General features: G+C 44.7%; 1 protein-coding gene across 2 annotated transcripts in view; it reads right to left on the reverse strand.

Moving 5' to 3' along the window:
- xpnpep2 (X-prolyl aminopeptidase (aminopeptidase P) 2, membrane-bound) overlaps positions 1 to 17,606 on the reverse strand; it is an 81,150-nt gene that overhangs the window by 30,527 nt on the left and 33,017 nt on the right. The gene's annotated exons all lie outside the window — the stretch shown is intronic.

A 17,606-nucleotide genomic window follows, 5' to 3' on the forward strand; every position in this document is an offset into this window, starting at 1 on the left:
AATTCATTGCAGCTCCTTCTGGTATGTGCAATTTGGCCACTGCATACTGTCCTGCAGACCTAAACGAAGAAGAGTTTCACAACTACTATAAGTGACTCGGCAAACTGCAGTATTATTAGCTCTTTTTCCGCAGAGGATAAAGAGTATACACCTGTGAGTATTGTCTGTCTACATGTGCTGATGCACCATTTGTGTTCAAATATCTCTTGCTTAAAGTGTTATAACACCGCCAGACAGATGCTATACGCTAGCCCATCTATGGCGTTTTGCATCATTTCTTAGCACCAAGCTAATCGGACTCTAAAAGCAAAGCTATGTTGGCTGTGTGAATGTACAACTGTCTTTGTTCGATGTAAACTTCAAGCGGGAGGCGCAATGAGCAGCGCAGCGCCTCTTTAAGAATGACCTGCCACTCTGCAAAACTGCTGCTTGTTGTGAGTCGAGTGTGGGCCCAACGATAGCTCGCATGCGTACGTTGGTTCGCTCGCATCTCAAGGCGCCACTGGACATGAAAATAGTCCAGGCATTTTTTTTTTTTTCATAGCTGTTGAACTGGAATTGGGCACTTGGGGTCTGCAGTGTCACTCCGGCCTAATACAAAGCGGGTGTTGTTGGTGTCACACTCGTTGAAGGGTCCTCAAGCACCCCCGCTGAGCGGAAGGGGGGGGGGGGGGGGGCGTGTGGACTCGGGGACTGCCACTCAACATCATTTGTTCATCCAAATTAAAGGCGCGAAGCTCATTTGGAGAAGACACTCGGTTCCCCTAAACCGCAACGTCAACGTATCTGCGCGCTTGACAGTTTGATCTGGCGCCTCGATATCTGAAACTGGGCGATGAAAAAATGGCTTCACTAGATCTTTCACAGGCAAACATGCGCCAGTTAGCAAAAAATAGGCCCGTGTCAGGCACACAAACTTTTTCATCTTTTGTCTGATTAAAGGGGCTCTATTGCATCATTTTACTCTTTAGACAAAGGACAAAAAGAACAGGAGATGAACTTCCTGAACAGATCCGCAGTCGAGTGAAAAATGAAGCGTGAACCAACAAATGTGGGTCAGGAGACTCATGCATCACACCTCGCTGCACTGCTCGCATGCCTAAAGCAACACTTTTAACCCATTCCTTGACGCTAATTTAACAACACAAACATATAAATTAAGATGAGATCGCCCGGGGAGACGCGCACTTCACTTTCGCCGGTAATACCTTTCGTATAAACGTTGTTAAAGCCACAGCAAGCAATGATTGTTTGCTCCAGGGCGCCCCCTTTCACAAGTTAACTCGAACTTACTTTAAAGTCAACTCGTAGTAAATATAAATATCTAATAATAAAGCTAAGCAAGGCAAAGTATGCCCCCAAAACGAATAGAATTAATAATGATAATAATAATCCTGGTCTGTCCCCATATCACGTTAAAGTGTTGAAAATAGTTTGAGAACAAATCTGTGAACTGTTGTAAAACTCCGCCTCTTTCCTCACTCTGCGGGAGCCATACAGCATTATGTTGCCTCAAGATTGAAATTCTGAGCGTTTTTGTTTTTTTTGGGTCGAAAATAACATGAAAATAACATTTTGTTAAAAAGGGATCGCTGTAACGTTTCAGCGCAGGACGAATTGGTGAGCAGCCTATTCCACTACTTACTCTGCTTATTGTTTTATTCATTGCATCACTCGTAGCTTGGGAAAAGAGTTATTGATGATGACCACAATTGACCACAGTCGTTTGATTTTGCGAAGTATTGAAGCGTAGACTAATGTGGATGGCAGGACGACCATTTTAATCAATGACAGTGTAATAAGTTAGCATTTTTTTGCTTATGAAATGAGCATTTGAACATGATTTTGGGGTGGTGTTGCGTTGATCTCAGTGCGCAATGGCATATGGTAGAAATAGAAGATAGCGCATCATACCAACTTGAACGACGCGGTGTTCGGTTTTGATTTCCTGATTTTGGCGATACAAGGATTCCTCCCCGAAGCGACACTGTGTAAAACAATTCATAGTGATTTTTTTTTAAAATACAATGGGTACGGTTATTATTTATGTAACGTTTTCTGTCGACCTAATGTTGGCACCGCCGCTAATTGTTGATTTTGAAGCTGTCAATTCAAGGCGAAGTTGCTCAACTTCATTCACACAAAAAATGGATCTGTGGGCCTGCGAGAAAAGGAAATGCACATTTTCTACAATCTTCTTAAATATCACAGCCGTCCCGTTTACGCTCAGTTACACGCCGACGTGAGGACGTTCCAGTCGCAGACAGAAAAAAAAAAAAAAAAAAAAAACGTGAGAAACTGAGCCTCGCTAAAGCCAGCTGAAGCCCACTGAGCTGTCGGGCACCTGTTTTCTGCTCTGCACCTAAGCGGAGCGAGCAATCCCGTCCCATACGCCCACCGTACAAGAAATCTCAGCGGATTGAGATTCCTCTTGTGACAAATCCACGGATCGTGGATTATTGCCATCCTGTGTGGGGACTGGCGGCGACACAGATGGGAGTCCACGCAGACAGGCCCGTGATGGCTTCCATATGTCACCCGGCCCTGGAGAGTGTGCGCACTTTTTCAAATGTTTTTCTTTCAATCTCTCATCTCTTGCTCTGTTCGGCTCTTTAAACAGCTCCGAGCTGGGCGGGGAGGGGGCCGGGCGGGCGACGGAGGGGGTGAACGCTGGCGAGGTTGGCGCGGGTCAAACGTGATGGCGATTAATTTCAAGAAAAAAAAAAAAATCAGGCTCGGCCGACGCCTACACATTTACTCTGAATGATTGTTAGGAGGTTAAAGACGGGCCACGTTTTACAGGCAAAAAGCTGACAGGAGAACATTTCTAGGTTTTGTAGCGCCCTCTGTGTTTTAAAAGGTTGACTAAAAAAAAAAAAAAAGAAAGGATCCCTTGTAAAAGCGGACTAAAATCAATGTAACATCCATGCCAGGCCACTTGTAGCAGGAAGCAGAGTCCAAAGAAAACACAATGAAAACACAATTCGCTGTGTGTTTGTGGTGCATCGCCGCATCACCAAACACAAATAAACTTGCATCGCAACTGCGTCAATAACTTTGTCGAGTAAGGGAAGCATATCGGAAGCTAACGTTGGACTCTGGCCATCGCTTGAAAGCGTCTCGAGGGTTTGGATCTTCACCCACTCCAGCTCAGTGGTTCTCAACTCAACCTATTGTTGTTGCAAAGTCACAGCCCGCTTTTATTGAACTTAAGAACAATCGAGCATTTTTGGGGTGTCAAAATAGCTTCTGAAAACATGTACAGTGCGTTACATTTTTAAATGCCGTTTCAAACGAGTTTGACATTCCTGCCAAAAGCGTATTGCTAGCCACGTACCCGCTAGCAAGAGGCTGAGCTGCGCTGTATTTGTTTGCAGTGCTCATCTTATGCGTTGCACGCGGGAACTCGTTAGGCCTCGATGAGACGACTCGGCGCGGTAAGGAGCGGCCGGTCGGAAGCTGGGAAAGCTCGCTCCGAAACGGCCAGAGCGCGAGGTTTGCCCTCGTCTTGAGTGACACACCGGAGCGCTAATATTCCCCGTCTGATTATAATCCCTGCGGTGGGGCTCATTAGCCAGGCATCCCCGTTGAACTCTGGCTGAGTCCGGTCGAGGAGCTCGGCTGTCACTCAACAACGTTTTTTCTTCAAACAAAAGGGCATCGGGGGAAAATAATAATCCGGCCCTCTCTCTCTCTTTTGCTGGAGCTTAGACTTGCACAGACTAAGCGGGAAGGCAAACACACGACCTTGTGTCTAAATGTTGTTTGACACACACAAAGGAAGAAACATTTCCTCAAAATGTATAATGACACTGATCACATTTTAGTACATTGCTCTCGATTGCAAATACTGGTAGTTTTACACATCCATCCATCCAACTTGTCCTCATTAGCGCCGTTTGTAAACGGCAGCTGTAGTTGCAAAGATGTTTGAAGTTCCCTTGTTCAAGTATAAACCTTGTTTGAGGTCACCATTTTTTTTTTTTTTTTTTAAACTCCAAAATATAAGATTTCCAGACTTTTTCTGGTTCCTGAAATGATGATATGTTGTATGTTTTAATTCGGCGGCACGGTGACCGACTGGTTAGCACGTCCGCCTCACAGTTCTGAGGTTGCGGGTTCAATCCCCGGTCCCGCCTGTGTGGAGTTTGCATGTTCTCCCCGTGCCTGCGTGGCTTTTCTCCGGGCACTCCGGTTTCCTCCCACGTCCCAAAAACGTGCGTGCTAGGTTGATTGAAGACTCTAAATTGCCCGTAGGTGTGAATGTGAGTGTGACTGGTTGTTTGTTTCTATGTGCCCTGCGATTGGCTGGCGACCGGTTCAGGGTGTACCCCGCCTCTCGCCCGAACATAGCTGGGAGAGGCTCCAGCACTGCCGCGACCCGCGTGAGGAGAAGCGCGACAGAAAATGGATAGACGAATGAATGTTTTAATTATTGCTACTACTATTAGACTGCTCCCTTCTTCTTTGAACATTCTCTGGCCGTCTGGATGCCCGGTGGCACCGTGCTGCCCCTCACAGGTCCATCTTGGTACTACAACTGACATTGTTACACGTCCTGTGCTGTGTTGATCGTCTCGAGTACACCACACACTTTAAGAGCAGTTAGGAACTCGCTTGCCAATTTGTTAAAGTGTTAAAAATCGTGTTGCGTTCCTATAATGGAACTGTTGAAAATAGTACCATTGTAAGAACCCGCGAGGTTCAGCCACTGGACAAAAGTTCTCCTTCATAACCACGGGTTGTCTTTTCGTCTCCACATTGAGCCCACTCGCTGTGATTTTCAGAGGCTTCGCGGTTACAGCAGAGGGTGCAAAAAAAAAAAAAAAAAAAGCCTATAAAATGACAGTAGCCGCTCGGAAGCGCAGAGCTGCCAAGGTGATTTACGGCACGCCGGCTTTTCCTTAGGGTGACAGCGGAGACGGTGAGGAAGAGTGATTCGCCCCCTTTGTGGGCTCCTCTCATAAAAAGGTTGAGTGATGAGACCCCACTGATCTTATAACATTCCTTTGCTGTTTGGCCAACAAAGACAAATAGAAAACGATATGGTCGCTCATGCTAAGTCGCCAGTGTCGCCAAAACACCGACGCCGCTCTCGCTCTGCGTCCTGTCGATCTTGAGCAACATTTTCATGGGAAAAGTGCACAAGCGAAAAGACAAACAAACAAACGTCCAATGCATTTTGTTTTGCAATTTGAGAGAACAACATTCAGTCATTTGACCTTAAAATATCAGCATCTAGCTTGTTGCCACGGTGACGCCCCGCCCACCTACACCCGGACTTGAAATGCGAAGCCCAAGCATCAGAACTGTGAGGCGGACGCGCTAAACACTAGGGCACCATGCTGGCCCAAAAACATGACGTGCAGTAATCCTACATCAGAAACCGAGCAAAGCCGCAATTAGAAAGTGTGGCGACTCTCTGTATCTTCCACTAACAACCCAGGCTAAACTTGGCTCGTCTCTCTGTCTCTTTTATTTCCTTGACACCGAACTGTACCATTTTCGGGGTGTGAGGGGTTATGCTAAAGTTGCGGCTACGGTGAATGGCGAATAGCGGTACCAACTCAGCATGACTGCACTTGTGTTCGAGTTGAAAAAAGTTGGTGGGGGGGGGGGAAAAAAAAAAAAAGGCAAACAACGGACAATGCGAGTAGAATCAAACCCAGCGACAACAAGCTGAGTTGCGCTGAAACGCTCGCAATGGGGGCATCGCAGCACGCCGCGCCCGGGAAACAGATGGCGGCCGCTAACGCCGTCACCCGCCCTCCACGCTAAGATCCCAGACCGGGCCTCCGCCAAGCGCTCCGCGAGCTCGCAGCGCCTCTCAAATCCCCAACAAGTGATCCTCGCCAGAGCCATCAGCAAATTAAGGGACACGCATGAGTGAAACCGACCGGACGGCTGAGCCTCGTTATGCGTCCTCTTCGTGGATGTTTTGGGTTTAGGACAATGGGACAGATGATGGGGGAGTCAGCCCCCATGAGAGTCCTTCAGGAGCCGCAACTAAGGGAGGCCCACTTATTCACTGTCTGGATTTAAACAATTAGACAATGAACCGGTTAGGAGGGATCAATTGGCTGTTGGATTAAACCCAATTGGAAATGCTGATTGACTTTAGATTAGATGAAGATTACAAAGTGAACATAATGTTCTCAAACTGATTGCATTCTTACATCCGAATGGGAAGTGAAGGTGTGCAAAAAGTAATGGGTAGGATGTGGGTTCGGTTTGAACCAGAACGGTTGCTAATGTAACTTTTATTACCGTAGCGCCTTGTAATGTCATGGAAACTGGGGGTCTCCGCTATTCGAGCGAAGACCGCCACGGCATGGATGATCACGGTTTAAGCCGATGGTACATTCAGAGTATTTTTCCTCCAAATTTTAGTTGAGTTCCACATCATGCAAGTTTATGGTCCGTAGCGGTTCTATCCAGTGAATGTATGCGGCGTTATGGAGCGGACCCTCGTGCTCGTTGAGGCCCCCTTTAGTTCAGTAAGGACTTCAATGAGGCATGTCATCACACTTCTGCGAGGGCACCAGACAGACGGTCTCTGCTGCTTCCCGTGCAAGGATTTGAACGTTTCCCATCTTGCACACCATCAGCACTTTTCATCTGACTGGCGGGAAGTCACATGACACGCGGTAACGCATCTGAAACTCTAACAGATTTTTGGACAACCTCAACACAACTCCAAGAGGAAAAGGATTTCTGTTTGGGTTACTCCCCCTCATTACCAGTTGAGATGGTGAGGGCGAATAATCACTTCCACAATCAGACTGGTCATACAGAAAAGCCTCCGTTAAAGCAGATTACGAAAACCGCTTTATTTGAACACAAGGTTAGTAATCCTCTGTTGTACCGGAAATCCTGTGCAGTGAAAATGGCCCATTATGTTAACTGCGTGTACAGAGGATAAATGCCTACAGTTCATTGTAGGACCAGCTCATACTAATTGTCCTTTTGTAAGTCAATTTGCCTAAATTCAAACTTGATCTTTTCACAGAAATCACCAATAAGAGCGCTAGTCCTAAAAATAAGAAGCAGGTAGTAACAACAAAAAAGGATAATGCTTCAAACTAGAAGGGCACTTGGAGAGCACATCGCTCAACCAAAGCCAGTAAAACAAAACAATGTAAAGAACACCTCCTCAAAATGTAATCCTGACTCGCTGCGCTCCCGCCCGAGTCTGCCAAAAATCGGCCTTTTTTTTTTTCCCTCTCTTTTTTTCGAGGGACAGGCGAGTGGGCAAAACGAGCAAAAAGAAACTATCAACCAACTCCCTTTAGTAAGCTTGTATGTCAACCAAGCAGCCGTCAGACCGTGCTTCGAGTTAACTGCGTGAAAGCATTTGAACGCTCTTTCATCTGCGGGACTTGCAGGCTGAGACGCCTTCACAAACCTCGAACCTCCGAGATTGGATGATCGGCACGAGTAAGCGGAAAAGTAACTTTTCAGGCGGAAAAGTAAAACAGACCGGTCCTTGGGTCATATCGGAGCTACGCAACAAAAGTACAGATCCGGAATCTGAATACGTATCTAGATTCCAGATTCCAATCCAGATCATATTCGGAATTATATTCATTTCTTCCCCAGTCAAGTCACTCACCAAATTTCCATTGAGAATTGTCGATGTCCAGATTAAGGAACCATATGTAGTAATATTGATCAGTTTACATACGCACCTACCGCAATCAAAACTCAGATCCCGAGCAATTGGTTCTAAACCCTTCGCACCTTTTTGGCGGTTCGGCTGGCAACAAACATAACGAAAAGCGCGGGTAAAAACGTGACCTCCGGCGTCGGGCCGAGGTAAACGGGAGCTCAACGCGCTCATCAGCAGCCTGCATAAATCCCGCATGTATACGTTAGCGTGAGTCATTCATATTCATGGCTGCCACTTTCCCTCCTCACTTGACACTTGAACCGTCGCAGACACGCTCGGCGTGGTGCAAATGTCACAAAAGCCCCGAGTGGCATTTCACTTTCCTCTGGACCTTGACCGGAGTCCCCGCAGTGTCCAATGTCTCCGCGTGTTGACTGTCACGCCACCCGCGAGCAGCAGCTCACCTCCAAACCATCAGCAGACCACCGAAGGTGACCTTGGCAACTCAAACCTCACTCTCGGGTCACACGGAACAAGCAAGAAAAATCAGTGGTGGGAGGTCAGAAACTCTGCTGACCTAAATACTCATCGGAAAACCTGACTGACCTACATTCACACCCGACTTATCATATTTGTTCCATTAAATTCCATTCATCTATTCCCGACAGGGCTTCTTTTTGCTGCACCGTTTTCAGTTCATGTGAATGTTAGATTTGTTTTTTTTGTTGTCCAATCAGATTTCAGCCTCAGCCCGCCACTATAGAATTCAGAATAAGTAATGCTCGATTGTCCTGATATTAGATAAATATCGATTCTGAACTGCTCCAGATGATGTACATGCAAATTAAGGTGGGTAGCCACGAGCTACATTTACGCCGTTATGCCGTTATTTACTTAAGCAACTTTTCTGGATGAATTGTATTTGTCAGAGTAGATTTGAATGCAATGACTTTTTCCTTTTACTGGAGTATTTTTATTTGTATTTCTTTAAAGAAGAAACAGAACTTTTACTGTTACTTGAGCTACATTACGCTCGCTAATTGTGTTTGTATGTTATTATTGCTTGTACAATCTCTTTTATTTCATCAGCGACTTCCTGACACATGACTCTGCTCCACCAATCCAACGTAACTACAAGTGACCAATCAAACAGAGCCAGGCAGTCACATGACCGCACAGCGTCTCCGCATTTTTAAAGTTAGTTATCCACGTGAAACATGGCAGAAATCTTTCCTTTTGTTATTGTCGTTACAAATAATATTGATATAATGTGATATATTTGGGCAATAGTTGAATTCCTATTTTATATTTTTGGGCTAGTTCATGGCCTAGTTATAGAAATCAGAAGTTACTCAGTACTCAACTCACCGCTGTTTACGTGGCACAGTTGCATTCTGTTCTAATGCGTTTTTTTTTTGCTGTATTATTGATGGTTTCTATAATTGCGATGTAATAGTGTTGGTAGAAAGTGGTCCCACATACCAAATGCATCATTCATGCATCATTCTGGAAGAGAAAAGCCAGCAATGAGTGAGGTTGACGACCTCCACCCGTCATCATCGACAGTATATGCAAGCTCTTACGGTCCAAGTGGTGCAATGCGCGTTCTGTTTTACAACACGTTCAGCCACGAGGGACGAACTTTACGCGCACCTCGCAGCCGAGACAAAAAAAAAGAGAAAAATATCCGTCGTCACAACGCAAAGAACGCTGTCCAAACGTGGCACCGTAAAGCACTCCGCTGCAGCAAAGACCAAACTTGTCCGGAAGATGCATGCGCAAGCGAGATGACAAATGACTCAGAGCGTCAGCACATCTGTTGCGAGTCAACAACTCAAACACACTGTGAAATATGTTGCCTGCTAATGGATTGAGCAGGCAAACACTGCCCTATAAACTGAAAGAAAGCAGCTTTATTTTTGGGAGGGTTAGGTTAGGTTTAGAAATTACATTTATTGATGTTTGTTTCGTATTTTTGCTCTCCGATTGGCTGACTTTGCCACGTGACAAACGTATAATAACAAACAGAGCGCTTCATAAGGAATTTGACTTGGTTTTTTTTTGGACACTTGAATCACGAGGGAACAGCTAACCTCACGACACAAGAAAAAACGGTCAGAGTCTTGGCATCTCACCGCATCTTCCGTAAACCAGGAAGTGGCCTGCTAACTAACAAACAAACACAAATACGCCACGCCGTGATTTTTGTTTTGAAAAATCGTTTGTTGATTTGAGGAATTTATTTCACCTTACACATTTTTCCATGAATCCGGAAGTCGCCTGCAAACACAACGACGGACCGACAAACATTTGTTTTTGTCTTTTTGCAATTGAGACCACGATTCACAAAAACAATGCTACGTTCTCGTCGTCTCCCATCCTATCTTGGACAGAAAAAGCTCAGTTTCCATGAATCGTGAAAACGTACGAATCGTATGAAAACTGAAGCAATGCATTGCATAGCAAATAACGTAAATCCAATTAATCCGTTCCAGACACCCCAAAATATTTACAAAAATACCTTTTTATAGAGAATAACTATAGTTTAACAAACAAAAACAAACAAAAACTGATAAATCAATATTAAACTTCACTTTTACCTTTATTGAAGACTTTTGATGGTGTACGAAAGACAGCAAGGAGGGGCGAGAGAGGAAGTGATTGTTTGGAAGGGGAATCTGCCATTTTCACATTTTGCGACAAGTTCGTTCTTGAATTCTACGGTGTTTCTTATCTTCTTCATCGCAGAACCTCCTGTGGCCCAATGGTGGCTTCGTGAACAGTCACACTCAATAAAGCACAAAAAAAGCTGTTGCAAAATGTTTCCGATGAACACGTGGGGTGACGCTCAGTGTTGCTTGTCGCTTGACAAGAAAACTCTCAACAAAGTTCAGTAGATTGTAGAAGTGTAGCCAATGAAATGTCCAGTGATCTATCTTGCAGAGCTCTGAGGTAGAAATGTTTCAAGTCGACTTAGCAGAGTTATTTGATTTTGGATTTTTTTTTAATTTATTTTTTTTTTTTTTTTATTTCCCAGCCCTACAAAACAGTAACATTTATCTTGCTTGGCTGGGAGCTCAGGACCCCTAAAACTGAGAGTTCTCCAGCAGGGGCCATTTATCCCCAGTGACTTTTTGGAGGCTTGAGGTGACGAACAAAGCAGCTGTCGCGTTCGCCCCGCGAGGAAGCGGGCGTGCCCCGTTTGGGCATATGCCTCCCTCGGCCAATCTCCCGCTTCCTTCACGTGTGCGGTCGCAAGGAACACAGTCATCCCGCGCCAATGTCACATAGCGGCACTTTGCAATCTTATCCATCTCCCCTCGCCTGAGAGTGCTCAAGGCAGCTGCGCTGGAACCCTAAAGAGAAATGTTTTTAAGAGAGGTTTTCTTCATTGAGTCAACACCGCGATGGAAACTGCAGCTTCACTCCATTTTGGAAAACTGACGAAATGAGGGGAAGGCCTATTTTTATTCGATTATGCTGATTTAGCATTAAGGGGCAAGAGGGGCCGTGCCCCTTTGAGAGCGGGGATTTCGTTGCAAAATCAAGTCATCCGTGCATTTCATCATTACAATGAGCGCATACCACCACAGCTGCGCATCAAAGTCAGCTATGGGAACCACTATATCAAGGGTGTTCAATTCATTTACTTTTTCCGTCATTAAGTTGTTACCCATCTTTAACGGAAGCGAAATCGAGCGAAATATTCTAAAAACACTTTGGACGTCTTTTTTCACATGAATAAAAAGCATTTAAAAAGTCATTACGTAACTAACTGAGCAGGGCATATAAAATTAATCAAGTGCAAATACATTTCCTATATTTCACAAAATACAGTACACAAGGACATAACATGAGATATTTCACCAATATTTTTTTTCCAATTAACACAAATTGCACAAATTAATAAATTGGCCATCAATGTAATAATATACCAGTTTCACTGGTCTACACTACCAATAACTGCAAAAATGATATTTATGAATATACAGCGCTAACTGGAATTTCACTGTGTTTGTCTGACTTCCTTTCTTTCAAATTCTGCCTAGCAACAAGCGGACCAATCAGAGAAAAGCTATCAATTGTTAGTTGTTATTGATTTCAAGTCTTGTAACGATTCACATCAATAGACTACTTGGAAGGTGTGTGCGTGAGTTTTTTAAATTCTATCTTTTATATTCTTTGCATACTGTAAGTGGAAGGAGACGAACAATGTAAGAACGTCATTTTTCAGTGCTCCCGTTGTTGTTGTTGTTGTTTTTACTGTGCATATGACAATAAACATCTTGAATTTGATAGTTTTGTCAGCATTGTCTATTGTCCACGTGCCAAGAGGTCCTTATCGCATCCCAGCCGCAAGCTTTGTACCCTTTTTTTTTTTTTTTTCAAATCTCTCTTTATTCCCCCCCACCCTCCACCCCCTTTCGCCATCGAATTTTCCGCTTGCAGTTCGACGCCAGCCGCCCGGGAGCGGCTCAGTAATTGGCGGCCGAGCAGCGACAGCGCCAAACGATGCTCCGGGGAGGCTTGCAATCGAAATTCACTCAGTGCTCCGTCATCGTGAGGATCTTTCCACTGTCGTGAACAGCACTTGTTGATACCGTCGTGGCGTCCACTTAAATACGACTCAACTCGCTCTCGGTCTGTCTCAGCTTCCGGGCGGATTTCATGGAGTTTGTCTGCGTTGTTCCTTTCCCACGGCGCAGCCTTGTTGTTCAAAGTGGGTCAAGGTTGTGTTTTTAGTCAACGCAATGTCTTTTCCCAGTCTATCAGCCGGTGACATGTAAAGTTTACAGAATTACAGAATAGAGGACAACAGTATTCCTGCTGCTCCCTTTGACTTGCCCGATTAATGGTGAAGTACAAACTATAACCGGAATAACAGGCACATTGCTCAATCAGCACTTCAATCTAAAGGGAGCATCGTGACAAAGGTCGTGAAGATTATTTCTCTGGTGATGGCTCGCATTAGGTCACGCAGGTGTACCTAATGATGTGGCCACAGAGTGTACCTGTATGTCATTTTGAGGCACACGGTCATGATATTGATAAATATAGGTAGGACTCCACAATTAGTAAGCCTTTAGAGGCAAATGCGCTCCCTACGATCCACCGTGCTGCATTGGGTCGATGATGACATTTGATGAAAAAAAAAAAACAACAACAATAATAATAATTTTGCTCACCAAATGAACCATTTAAATATCTTGACAGTGTTGACGAGTCCTAACTTTTGCACATATGATACGTATTGATCTGACTGAGCTATTTCTGGCAAAGGTCGGCATCCCTCCTGTGTGAGCACAAACAGTGTTGATTGCCAAAAAAAAAAAAAAAAAAAAAAGGATTCCCAAGCACATCACGGGCACAACCTCTCTCTCGCGTATAACAGTCCGCAGGCCGAGCGTGGAGGGGAGAGCAGACGAAAGGAGTCCAAAACCGCCTGTCAAACATTCGCATTGCGCCGCCTCGTGAGTCCAACGTGTAGAAAATGAACTCTGAAAGCAGATCCCACCAGTGCAGGAGCGTAACAAGCCGCGCTCTCCGCGAATCGCTGCTGCTCGACATCGTTCTGCGATGAAGGGCCTCAAAAGTTCTCGCAGAAAAACACAAACACCGGGCTTCGTGCGTTACAAAATGATGAAGCTATACACGCAGAAACGCGTCATGTGGTGCAAAACGTAGCTTGATGGGTTTGTTGTTGTGTCAGGTTTCTTCATTTCTCAGTAAATGATGAATAATTCATTCAAGCAGACAAGCATTTCCCCGCAGGTTTCTTACCAAAAGGTCTCTGATATGTATGCAATGAAACCCAGCCGGCTCCAGGTTCATTTTGGCGGTGTTATTGGAGACTTGTGGAAACTCAGATTGAAGTTCGAACCACCAGTTGCTAGCCTCCAAAATGTCTGGCGTATGCAAAGGGGTGGGCATTGTTGATGTTGTAAACATGGTCCTATTCTAATGTATTTGGCCTTGGCGGAAGTCGGAAGTCTCCAACGTGTGCCATTGTAGTGTTTTTGCTAGTTTGCGGGATTGCAAATTTACCATTTAAAAAAAAAAAAAAAAAAAAGAAGCCAGTCAATTTTGCTAGCTTTTTTTTTTCCAGCTCTGTAAAAAGTATTTTGTAGTTGTCCACATTTTCCTGAATTTCTCTGTGGATAATACTCGAATCTTACCTGAGACTTCAGACGAATGCAGGAATTGTACAAACTGGTGTTGTCAATTTAGGATTGTTCTGCCTCGACGGAGGGGAGTGTCATGGAACTATCGCAAAAAATCTTGTTTTAGCACATTTTGCCAGTGTCTGATAGAAACCTCCTGATTCCAAATGAGGCTTATTGCAGGACACGCGCACATGTTGTACAACATCCAACTTCGGACTGGGTTTGTACTGCACTCATTTCCATTCTACTTTTCTATTCTTGTTTTGTCTTGTATGACATAAGTGAGCTCGCATGTCAACTTTCATGACAGAACACGTGCGGCATGATCAAACACAACCAGCCCGCATCCCATCACCGCACCGGAGCGCACGTTGCTATGAAACAGGCAGTGATGATGCAATGTTGCCTTGAGATAACGCCCCTCACATGGAGGTCCGCAATCCGGAATCATTCCCAGGAGATTTTTGAGACCTCCGTGCTGCGACAAACGTGCGGCTCGAAGGAAAATGTCCATAATTCATGAGCTATTTAAGCTCTGCGTTGAGCTTAATGACTTGGGGTGCATTTCAACAGGCAGGTCAAAGCAGTCACATAAATGCCATCCAATCCTGCAGCTCTGCAACGCCAAACTTGACATTAATCCAGAGGGTAATGTGGCCCTTCCTGTGCCCTAATGAAACCTGAAACTTTTCAATGGCCGGCCGGCACAAAACGGCACTTTTGGAATTAAGCAGCCAGGACTGCCGGGACCGGACTAAATAGCACACAGATGGCCCACGCCGACTTTGCTTGGCCTCAGGGTGTCGGTTTGCTCGCATGCGCCGACTGATTTCAAACCTTTTCAGTGGCGCGACGACGAACTTTTGATCAGAAATGCGTTTCAACAACTCTTGCTCGAGGCTTCATTCTGACAGACGTGAGGCCATCGGCATTTGACACTTTAGCATTTATCATTGCCTTCTGCGTGGCTCGCCAATCGACACTGGAGCACAGTTGCAAAATTGGCGCCCGCCAAGAAGTATTTCTGTGCCCGACTGCAGTTCTGCGCCACTTTGAGAAGCTTTGCGGCCGTCACATTGCTCGAAAGTCTAGTACAATTTATGCTACCCATGGTAAGTTTCTCAAAACACGGTAAGTTCTTGATAAAAACCAGACAATGGAAGGCCTGCTACTGCCACCACTGAGGAAAACCACAAACTCATAAAGCAGGTGTTCAAGAAAAGTCAGGGAAAGTATATCTGAACGGATGCACTCGGACTCAGTGTCAACAAAAGCTCGAGTCAGCAGATGCGTCGGCGAGGGATAAAGCTTTACCGGTACAGACTTCAGGTTGGTCAAAGACGTTCAGCGGAAGATTCTGAAGCTCAACCACCAGACGTCAGTACGGGTAAAACGTCTGTCCGAAGGATGGGCCACACGTCCTTCATCATCTTGTTTCCAGTTGTCGGTTGGAGACCAGATAATTAAGTCAGTCAGTCAACGGGGATCACATGGAAACCACATAACCCCATTTCCCACCCAAATTGTGGCAGAAATTAGAGCAGTTCCTAGTGGTTAGTTGGAAAAGCAAGACGAAATCTGGTTTGCTTGCACACTGACCAATAAATATAAAGAAGTCTTACTTTTGTAGAGTTTACCATCAAAGGAAACATTTAACACAAACATCGAGTCAAAATGGTACGGTCCGTCCGAAGCAGGAAATGATGGACTAACAGAAATACAGCACTCCATGTTTTCTGCATGACATCTTCATCCGTGTCGAGTATTTTCTCACAGGAACAATTTCGAGTGGCGCAAATGGATGCTTTCTGCAAAATTGTCCATGTTTAAATTTGTTTGTCACATTCCCATCATCTGGTGTTATTTCCGTAAGCTTACATCCGTCGGTAAAAAGTGATGCTTGCACATAAAAAAGGATGTTCATTCACGGTGGCACATCTTCAGTCAAAGCCAAGGATGGCCTCTCTATCTCTCCACCAGCAGTTGGCAGTTTGTAAATTAAAAGATTTACTTTGTGGAAAATTGCACCCGGCGCACATTCGAGGCAATCAAATCTGCAATTATGCGGTCTCACATTTCAATTTTGCGTCCAGCTGTGAAAAGCTCATTCGCGTCTGACTGGATTTCCTGGAAAAGGGATAACGGAAAAGGGACTGCCTGGCACCAAAGACCGAAGACGACGCTTGAATTTGATACTGTTATGTGAACTGACAATAAACATTTTGCTTCATTTTTACTGCTATCGTGTACCATAGCGAAACTGGATCGAATCCAGAAAAAAATACTTGCCTTTTGCGACTAAATGTAAATTGTTACAATTTCTAAAACTTTGCAAATGACAATGCAGATATTTGGACGAGAGGGAAAAACCACAATGAAGTCGCATTATAAACCGCGAACGACCTCACCGACGATCACTCACAATATGAACTTACCGACAGTTCTAGAAAGACATTTGAAAGTCGGTTAATGAAATAACTTACATGATCGATCCGTAACCTCGTACCGCCTGTTAAAACGCAGACATCATCACGGTCACGTGCTCGAAAACGGCAGGAGCGCGGCCGGCTCGTGTCGCCCGTGAGAGCGCAGAGCCGACGATTTGGACTTCAAAGTCGACCGCCGTTGCTCGCGCTGCCACGCTAACATGCAGACGAGATTAGATGTCTGCGAGTTCGAGCAAATAGAGAGGATTCCACCGTCCTCTTACACGGATAATAAGGATTTTTTGTTGTTCTTTTTTTTTTTTTTTTTTTTTTTTTTTTAGAAAGAGAAAAAAAAGTTGCTTGATACAGACCTCCGCCAAGGTCAAACGATCCAAATGTGGGCCAACAACAAACTGTGCAACCTCACCGCTTGAATATGACTGAATTGGCCTTGAAGATTCATGCGTTATTTACAAAATATATTAAAGGAGCCATATTAGTTAGTATCTGGTGTGATCACCATTTCATCTCCCTTGCATAGAGTTGATCGCTTTGTCGATTGTGGCCTGTGGAATGTTGGTCCACTCCCCTTTGCGTTTACATTATAATTGTATTGAATTCCCTTTTTTTTTTTTGGGAAGCCAGAAAATGATTGAATAAGATGGGATAAACCAACATCCAGTGGTTTGGGGGTTGGCTCCTCCTGCGAGGTTAATACATTATCACGGCAAAGGAGAACTGCTATTCACTATTCATTCAATTTTTGACAGAGTCGTCATTTCTTCTCACTTTGAGTTTGGTTTGACCGCTCACTCGTTCCTGTTGAACTCTGAACTCACAACTTCTGCAGCGATCGAAGAGCATTGGGCTACGCGGACGATGTTCGCGCGGAGCTTAGCGGGCCTTCGCAACGGTTCGATGGGAATGTTAAATGGGAAGCAGTCAACGCAAAACACGAACACATCCAGAACGCACCACAGAGAGCAATAAACACCCCACGGGTCCGCAGAGTGACACTCATTACTCTGTAAGCGCTGACATATAAACATTCGGGATTTTTGTTCATTGTTTTTGATAGAATGACCTCACAGAACTCAGAATATGAGCGAACAAACGAATGTGCTTGAAGAAATATCCATTTCTTCACGCATATCTGTATTTAGTTCTTATCAGTGGCAGTGAAAGTGAAATAGATGGGAGTGCTAGGGTTTGGGGTGACATGACTAATAATGGATTATACAATACATAAAACCGCATTGAAAAGTTTGGGGGGAAAAAAAATAAAAATTAAAAAAAAAAAGTCTCTTTCAATCAGCACTGCAAAACTGCAAACATCTTTGCATAATTACATTGGCTGAGGCATTTGAATCAAAGTGCAGGACTTGGACTGATTTGAAACATATCTGC

This window comes from Phycodurus eques, chromosome 9 (genome assembly GCF_024500275.1).
Source record: "Phycodurus eques isolate BA_2022a chromosome 9, UOR_Pequ_1.1, whole genome shotgun sequence".
Classification (NCBI taxonomy): domain Eukaryota; kingdom Metazoa; phylum Chordata; class Actinopteri; order Syngnathiformes; family Syngnathidae; genus Phycodurus; species Phycodurus eques.